We start from the raw sequence: 10,078 nt of genomic DNA, 5'->3' as shown, positions 1-10,078 counted from the left end.
GATCACAGTAACCCATTATATGTGTCATACATAGTGTATAGTGTGTCATAATTCCAGCATACACAGGACCAGTGATCACAGTAACCCATTATATGTGTCATACATAGTGTATTGTGTGTAATAATTCCAGCATACACAGGACCAGTGATCACAGTAAGCCATTATATGTGTCATACATAGTGTATTGTGTGTCATAATTCCAGCATATACAGGACCAGTGATCACAGTAACCCATTATATGTGTCATACATAGTGTATTGTGTGTCATAATTCCAGCATATACAGGACCAGCGATCACAGTAACCCATTATATGTGTCATACATAGTGTATTGTGTGTCATATATCCAGCATACACAGGACCAGCGATCACAGTAACCCATTATATGTGTCATACATAGTGTATTGTGTGTCATATATCCAGCATACACAGGACCAGTGATCACAGTAACCATTATATGTGTCATACATAGTGTATTGTGTGTAATAATTCCAGCATACACAGGACCAGTGATCACAGTAAGCCATTATATGTGTCATACATAGTGTATTGTGTGTCATAATTCCAGCATATACAGGACCAGTGATCACAGTAACCCATTATATGTGTCATACATAGTGTATTGTGTGTCATAATTCCAGCATATACAGGACCAGCGATCACAGTAACCCATTATATGTGTCATACATAGTGTATTGTGTGTCATATATCCAGCATACACAGGACCAGCGATCACAGTAACCCATTATATGTGTCATACATAGTGTATTGTGTGTCATATATCCAGCATACACAGGACCAGCGATCACAGTAACCCATTATATGTGTCATACATAGTGTATTGTGTGTCATATATCCAGCATACACAGGACCAGTGATCACAGTAACCATTATATGTGTCATACATAGTGTATTGTGTGTAATAATTCCAGCATACACAGGACCAGTGATCACAGTAAGCCATTATATGTGTCATACATAGTGTATTGTGTGTCATAATTCCAGCATATACAGGACCAGTGATCACAGTAACCCATTATATGTGTCATACATAGTGTATTGTGTGTCATAATTCCAGCATATACAGGACCAGCGATCACAGTAACCCATTATATGTGTCATACATAGTGTATTGTGTGTCATAATTGCACCATATACAGGACCAGTGATCACAGTAACCCATTATATGTGTCATACATAGTGTATTGTGTGTAATAATTCCAGCATACACAGGACCAGTGATCACAGTAAGCCATTATATGTGTCATACATAGTGTATTGTGTGTCATAATTCCAGCATATACAGGACCAGTGATCACAGTAACCCATTATATGTGTCATACATAGTGTATTGTGTGTCATAATTCCAGCATATACAGGACCAGCGATCACAGTAACCCATTATATGTGTCATACATAGTGTATTGTGTGTCATAATTGCACCATATACAGGACCAGTGATCACAGTAACCCATTATATGTCTCATACATAGTGTATTGTGTGTCATAATTCCAGCATATACAGGACCAGTGATCACAGTAACCCATTATATGTGTCATACATAGTGTATAGTGTGTCATAATTCCAGCATACACAGGACCAGTGATCACAGTAACCCATTATATGTGTCATACATAGTGTATTGTGTGTCATAATCCCAGCATACACAGGACCAGCGATCACAGTAACCCATTATATGTGTCATACATAGTGTATTGTGTGTCATAATTGCACCATATACAGGACCAGTGATCACAGTAACCCATTATATGTCTCATACATAGTGTATTGTGTGTCATAATTCCAGCATATACAGGACCAGTGATCACAGTAACCCATTATATGTGTCATACATAGTGTATAGTGTGTTATAATTCCAGCATATACAGGACCAGTGATCACAGTAACCCATTATATGTGTCATACATAGTGTATTGTGTGTCATAATTCCAGCATACACAGGACCAGTGATCACAGTAACCCATTATATGTGTCATACATAGTGTATTGTGTGTCATAATTCCAGCATATACAGGACCAGCGATCACAGTAACCCATTATATGTGTCATACATAGTGTATTGTGTGTCATAATTGCACCATATACAGGACCAGTGATCACAGTAACCCATTATATGTCTCATACATAGTGTATTGTGTGTCATAATTCCAGCATATACAGGACCAGTGATCACAGTAACCCATTATATGTGTCATACATAGTGTATAGTGTGTCATAATTCCAGCATACACAGGACCAGTGATCACAGTAACCCATTATATGTGTCATACATAGTGTATTGTGTGTCATAATCCCAGCATACACAGGACCAGCGATCACAGTAACCCATTATATGTGTCATACATAGTGTATTGTGTGTCATAATTCCAGCATATACAGGACCAGTGATCACAGTAACCCCTTATATGTGTCATACATAATGTATTGTGTGTCATAATTCCAGCATACACAGGACCAGCGATCACAGTAACCCATTATATGTCTCATACATAGTGTATTGTGTGTCATAATTCCAGCATATACAGGACCAGTGATCACAGTAACCCATTATATGTGTCATACATAGTGTATTGTGTGTCATAATTCCAGCATATACAGGACCAGCGATCACAGTAACCCATTATATGTGTCATACATAGTGTATTGTGTGTCATAATTGCACCATATACAGGACCAGTGATCACAGTAACCCATTATATGTCTCATACATAGTGTATTGTGTGTCATAATTCCAGCATATACAGGACCAGTGATCACAGTAACCCATTATATGTGTCATACATAGTGTATAGTGTGTCATAATTCCAGCATACACAGGACCAGTGATCACAGTAACCCATTATATGTGTCATACATAGTGTATTGTGTGTCATAATCCCAGCATACACAGGACCAGCGATCACAGTAACCCATTATATGTGTCATACATAGTGTATTGTGTGTCATAATTCCAGCATATACAGGACCAGTGATCACAGTAACCCATTATATGTGTCATACATAGTGTATTGTGTGTCATAATCCCAGCATACACAGGACCAGCGATCACAGTAACCCATTATATGTGTCATACATAGTGTATTGTGTGTCATAATTCCAGCATACACAGGACCAGCGATCACAGTAACCCATTATATGTCTCATACATAGTGTATTGTGTGTCATAATTCCAGCATATACAGGACCAGTGATCACAGTAACCCATTATATGTGTCATACATAGTGTATTGTGTGTCATACATAGTGTATTGTGTGTCATAATTCCAGCATATACAGGACCAGTGATCACAGTAACCCATTATATATGTCATACATAGTGTATAGTGTGTTATAATTCCAGCATATACAGGACCAGTGATCACAGTAACCCATTATATGTGTCATACATAGTGTATTGTGTGTCATAATTCCAGCATACACAGGACCAGTGATCACAGTAAGCCATTAGATGTGGCAGTAGGGCCATCCTGCCTGAGCTGAACTTATTTATGTTAGATGTGGTCACCATTCTAGAGAATTAGAGCAAGTCCGGGAATCTGGAGGAGCAGCAGAAGAACCTATCACTGCCCTGGACATATATGTACATAATGGGCTCTATATAAAAGTGCATGTTTTCCAGAACTCCGGGTTGGTGCACAGGTTATTTATTACTGGCTGATACATGCTAAAAGATCTACAGGTGGTACTAATTATTTTATTTGTGATACTGAGAAGAACATGAAGCACTAGTAAAATTTTATTTCTATAGTGGTTATAGGCTGGGGAGGGGGGTTTCCAGGCAGCCAGAAACCCCACCTGCGTTTGCCTATGCGCTGTGGAGAGTGAAGAGAGAGGGAGCTGGTAGCTGTGCTGCTGTTGTGCATTGTGACTTGTGAGGTTGTGCTGCGAGCTGTACTGCACTGCTGTTGTGCATCATTGGGGTGATCCTGTCCATAGGGGCTGGCTGACTGTTATCCATAGTGGATGGCTGGCTGTTGTCCTGTCTATAGGGGCTGGCTGGCTGTAGTCCATAGGGGCTGGCTGGCTGTTATCCATAGGGGCTGACTGGCTGTTATCCATATTAATCCATATAGGAGCTGGCTATTGTCCTGTCCATAGGAGCTGGCTGGCTGTTGTCCATACGGGCTGGCTGGCTGTTCTGCTGTGTTGTCTAGGGGGTGCTGTGTCCATCAGGGGAGCTCTTCTTCACCCGCAGTGTAAAAAAAATAAAACAATTTTTTGTGTGTGCGTATTAGCCTGCCACACCAGTGTGAAATAAAAACAATTTTTTGTGTGTGCGTGTTAGCCTGCCACACCAGTGTGAAATAAAAACAATTTTTTGTGTGTGCACGTTAGCCACATTTATCAGCAACGTAGGTGCGCAGGGGTGCTGTGCTGCCTGTGTTGTTTATCAAGAGTCTGCTGCCTCGTTTGGGTGCTCTCTCTCCCAAGTGCCCCCCAAAAATAATTAAATCAATCTGTTTTTTTTTTTGTGTGTGCATGCGCGTTAGCCATGGCATCACAAAACGCCTCTGCTGAGATTTGCATTAACATTTTCAAAGGTGAAATGAGAGAATATGGCTTAAAAAATGGAATAAATCAGCTAAAACTGCATTCTCTGATTATAGTGTCCCTACTCCCTACCCTTGGCCCCTCTACCTGAATTTCAGCGAGTCAGAGGGACAACTCCATGCAACCGTATTCCAGAGTGCAGCTGCTCCTCCTGTAGCCCAGGTCAGAAGATGTGTAGGGGGTGTGGTGATGATATGGACTAAAATGGAGCTCACATCCACTAAAGTGGATAATGAATCCCCAATCTAACAGGGAGCGCAGCTGTAATTTATACACAATACAGGATGGGATGACGATATAGGGTGATGCATACATCATCCTCTTCACACAATATTAATTTGTCCCTGCTGGAATCCACCATTACAGATGCCTGTGTAATTTTTGCACGTAATTGACGGTAAAGGTATTTCTCGTAGATTTTGTAGTTCATTTTGATGGGCATCATCTTTTCCACATTTTGGGGAAGTAGTCTCATGCCGATCAATGACAAGGTTCCCGGCTGTGCTGAAAACTCTTTAGTACACACTGGAAGGTGGGCAGCTCAAGTTAGGCAAAGGCAGTTTTGTGTAAGGGCCTCCAAATTGCCTCTTTTTCCTGCCAGTAGGTATTTACATCTCTTCAGATCTGTGTCTGTTGGGAAGAAAAAACAATATGTTCATGCCTTCTGGGATAAAAATCCACTCTCAGCAGCAGGCATGGCGCTCAAGACACAATGTAAGACTTAAATCTAGTTGTTGTATGTTGTTTTTATTCTTGACAAAAGATGTAGTAAACATCTGAAATGTTGGCTTAACTGGCTGTATGCTGTGACCATCATTTTGTTTAAACCCCTGGAGTGCTGCCATCTGCGTCTTTGTGTGAGGGGTCAGTTTGGGTTTCCTGGATGTGCACCCGGGCAGATTTATCATTTCCTTTGGAGTGCCGGCCACTGCTGCTGTTTATATATATATCCCTGCCAAAAATTCTGAAAAAGGATTGAAATGTTGGATTTAAATCTGCCTGTCTGCAGTATGATTTGATGTACATGGAAGTCCCATGAGTGCCGTCTGTTACTGTTACTGTACATGGTTTGATACATAGGCCCGTATTCAATTAGTTTTGCATACGTGATAAAGATTTGCGTGACAGAGTTTTTGCCTAAATTGCATATTTTAGCTGCGGAAACTTGTCGTGCGCGTACTCGCTATTCGCCCTATTCAATTCCAAAAGATGCGATAACGGAAACACGCAAAGTCAGAACAGGCGAAAAGTGGTGTCTGAATCGGGGAAATCTGCCAGAACCCCCCAAAAAGATACAGAAACTTAGGGGATCTATGTAGTAGTGCCCGATTAGTCCAAATGAAACTCTTTGGGGTACTTTAGATCGCACAATTGCCACTAATTAGCGTCTTTGCACAAATGGTGAAGAATGGCATAAAGCAGTATTTTTAGGAGAAAATAAGTAGTCCTGTTGGATTTGGGGGACTTGAAAATGGGTGTAGGCATATTTAAAAGTCGCTAAAGTGAAGTTATAAGAAACTTAAAAAACGCACCTTCAGGAAACACCTGCAATCAAAAAAAGGTACTCATGTACTTTACGGACTCATTGCAGAGAGAACCCAATGAATGTTTTAAATGGTACTTGTGTACTTTACGTATACTAGTACCTAAAGTTGTCCCCACCTAAAGAAGAAAGTTGTCCCCTCGCGGGCTCTCTGCGCTCGCCACGCTTCGGGCTCGGTGGCTCGCTACAAGGTTATTTTCCCCCTCTATGCCCACTTGGATTGTAGGGAATGATGCTGGACACTGGGAATGACGCTGGACACTGGCTGATGACGTCACGGTCCTCTCCGTGAAGGGGATTTAGACATTACCATGATTGATAATAATGAGTGTACCCAAAGTATTGCAATAGTTTGTCAAGCTGACCAACCGCATCACGGTCTTCCCATTCTGGTCAGTCCCTACGCTTTTTTTTATTTAAACGGTGTGGTCACATACCACTGGCACCGCAGATGATTGAGTGCCGTGGGCAAAGCCAATTGTTTATGGCAAATTTTTGTGGTCACACTTGTACTTGCACCCCATGTTCTTATATATAAGTCAAATTTTGTCATACACTACAGGTGTCATTAGTTAGTATGCTTGGGTGTGGTTCTGTCTCTTTAAGCCAGTGAGCCAGAACCTAAACCTATTGGAAAAGCATAATGTGTATTTAAATCTACAGTATGTGATACCTAGAGCCAAATGCTCATATTTTTGAAAGTCAGCATAGGGACTGACCAGATGGGAAGACCGTGATGCGGTTGGTCAGCTTGACAAACCACCGCAATACTTCGGAACTAACATTCCCTGGAATCATTTTAAGAACAGCTTGGAATATAATGGTGAGTGTTGCGTTTGAATGAGATTTTATATATATATATATATATATATATATATAGAGGAAGTGAGTAGGAAAAGCGCCAATGGTTAATACACCCCTGACTTTCGTGTGGATACCAAATTAAATCAACCGCAACACAGCCTGACCAATACAGGCGTCAGCTCTCTGTCAATAAGTAATCAGTAATGGCAAATTCACTGAAAGCATAAATAATTGTACATGGATATTAGCTATAGAGTGACTGGCTAGTTGATTTGAATAGATTAATAATGTGTCAAAATCACGTGAATGATATATGACTATAGTAAAATGTAAAGAGCTCGTGCAAGACAAGGCGCAAATGTGTGCAAAAATACTATTCCATATATATGAACAATATTATTCCTAAAATATATATTATATTATAGTAAAGTGCATAAAAAGAGGACCTGTATGAGCTCTAAAATTAATGACCCAGTGTCAAACCTAATATAAAGTAATCAAGATATCAGCGCAATCAATAAATTAGTTATAAAACACAATATTTAATATAGACACAAAGGATAAAAACATTACTCATTCAGAGGAGGGAAGGGGGGAGGACAAGGTGATGACATAAAAAATGCAATTTAAAAATAAATAAGGGAATAGTTCAATGTATAAGCAAGGTAGCTTATCTGAGGTAGCAATAGGCAGTTCAAATAGCAGGCATATAAACAGGCGCCAACGCGTTTCGACAATTTCAGACTTCTTTAAGGGAGTATATATATATATATTGACAGAGAGATAAGCTTGATATGTGCTGTGCAGACCTTTCAGGTCTTGATGCACCCAGTCCTCAAGGAACCCTGTCGGTGCATGTTTTCCAGATCATCTAGCTGAAGCACAGGTGTGTTAATTGACTAATGCAATAGATCTACAGGTGGTGCTAATCCTAAGGATACCTTGAAAACATACACTGTTAAGAGTTCCATAAGAACCAACTTTGATACACACTGGAATAGATGTAATTTGTCTGTATTGGTTCCGGGTCACATGTTGGCTGTGGTTGTAGGGACTCTTCACCTCACAGCCAGACCAGCCATTCGGTAGTAAGGTCTGGCCAATCAGAATGAGTGTATACCACAGATACACTTTAAGGAAATGAGATGATATCAGTAATATTCACAATGACTCGTGTCCTGCGCTTCCCTCTCCTCTCTCACCTGTAGAGATCTGAGCGCAGTGTGTGGGCTGATGTTTTACTGCCGATATAAATCCTGGCATTGGGATAAAGACATATTTCATCCTCAATCCTGGCTTTTATTACCATCCAATGAGGGAAAAAAGTTCCAGACTTTCCACTGCTTCTATGTACAGTACAAATTCTAAACTACGAGCAAATTCTCTGCTCCACAGCACAAGAATAATACTCATATATTACAAAGTCTGATATTTATTGTCTATTCAAACTCTGTCAGGAAGACTGGAGAATAAAACACCGGCAAAAGTTTATTTTAGCTATCACGGTTTTTTTTTTTGTGTGTTTGTTTTCTGGAGGCTTTCTTGGCCCAGCGAACAGTTTTATGTCCCATATAATAATTTGAGAGTCCGCTCGGAATCCATCCTGGGTGCACAAAGAGCTTTTATTACCCCACGTCCTCTCTCTCCAGCGCATAAACCTGTAGCTAATTCCTATTCTTCAAACATTTGTGTTTTCATAACGTAATTTCTGATCTTTCTTTCTTTTCTGTGTTGTTTTTTTTCCTGCTTTTTATTGTGAGAACATATTTTCTTTTCTGAATCCAGCACGTCATTTTATTGTTATTAGTTTGTCAAAATAATGTGGCGGAATAAATTCCCTTGGATAGCCTGTGTATAGATAGAAAACACAGACTCATTTAATGGTGAGAATTGTTTCACTTCCCGCTGACCTGTTTGTGCATCCTCCTGTATCAGGGTCCCTACATACTGCCTGGATGGGAGATTGGGACAAAATTGACCTCAAAAAAGGTCAAACATCAGCGTTTTTCCTGTGTAGAGGCCAGTCCTTGGCATGCTAGTCCTGTTTTTCTTTTCAATAGTCACCTAACATGAACTAACTGGGAGTGGAGCGAAAAAGATGAAGACTGTGGGCCTGATTCAGACCCGGACGCCAAGCCGCGAACGCACGCTATGGGCGAGTACCACCGTTTAGAGCTAGTAAGGGTCGAACACCCATGTGTGTATATATATATATATATATATATATATATATATATAAATGGCATAAAGCTTGGCACTCCTCCTCAGTCAGTGATTTTCGGGTGCCCTCCGCAAGTAACAAAAAACTATAATGTAGAAAGTGATAGCAGCGGCACTTCAACGTTTCAATCTTTTGGATTTTCGTCAGGAAGATCTTCCTGACGAAAATCCAAAAGATTGAAACGTTGAAGTAAAGAAGTTTAGAACTTCATCTGTTTATTGATTTATTACTAAGGAGTGCCGCTGCTATCACTTTCTATATATATATATATATATATATGTGCAATTATATCTGTGTTGTTGGCATCCTTTAAACTGTCATGTATAATATGGGGATATTGCACTAGCATTTGGGGGCTTCACATGAGATCTCGAATGTGATCCTTTCCCCTTTGGAGTATGGACTGCCCTACTTCTGAAGTGTTTCTAATGGCGGGGCACGAGATAAGGACCGCTCCATCCAGCTAAATGGGGAGCCTTGCTGGGCCACGAGCCATGCTAGGGCACGCGGGACCAGTGGGAAGGGAGCCAGCGCGTATGAGTAACCCGGAGGAAGGTGATAAATAGGGGCAGCTGGAGCAAACGTTGATGAGTGCTGAGGTAACGGAGTGGAGAGAAGGACCTGCGCACTTACCTGGAGGCGGATAACAGTGAGCGGCAGTTGGAGACGGGACAGCGGCGGTGTCGTGGGGTGGGTGTCGGACCGGACTTCCTTCCCCCACTGTTGGCGGAGAGCTCCGAGCACGCTGGGAGAAAAGGCGGACCTGCTTAGTCGAGAGGCGGGCCAGGGGCGTTGGCAGCAGCCGAAGATTGGAGGATACGCGCGGAGGAGCGGCTTCTCCCAGCTGGTGCAACACGCCCGGAGAGGTCTGTAATAAAGCACAAAACACCCGCAGCCTGTGTTATCAGCGCAATGCTCAGCCCACAGACCCCAGTTAC

The sequence above is a fragment of the Taudactylus pleione genome, unplaced genomic scaffold, assembly GCF_031769625.1.
Source record: "Taudactylus pleione unplaced genomic scaffold, aTauple2 ptg000337l, whole genome shotgun sequence".
Classification (NCBI taxonomy): domain Eukaryota; kingdom Metazoa; phylum Chordata; class Amphibia; order Anura; family Myobatrachidae; genus Taudactylus; species Taudactylus pleione.
The sequence above is the reverse complement of the archived record's forward strand: the minus strand, read 5'-3'. Positions refer to the sequence as shown.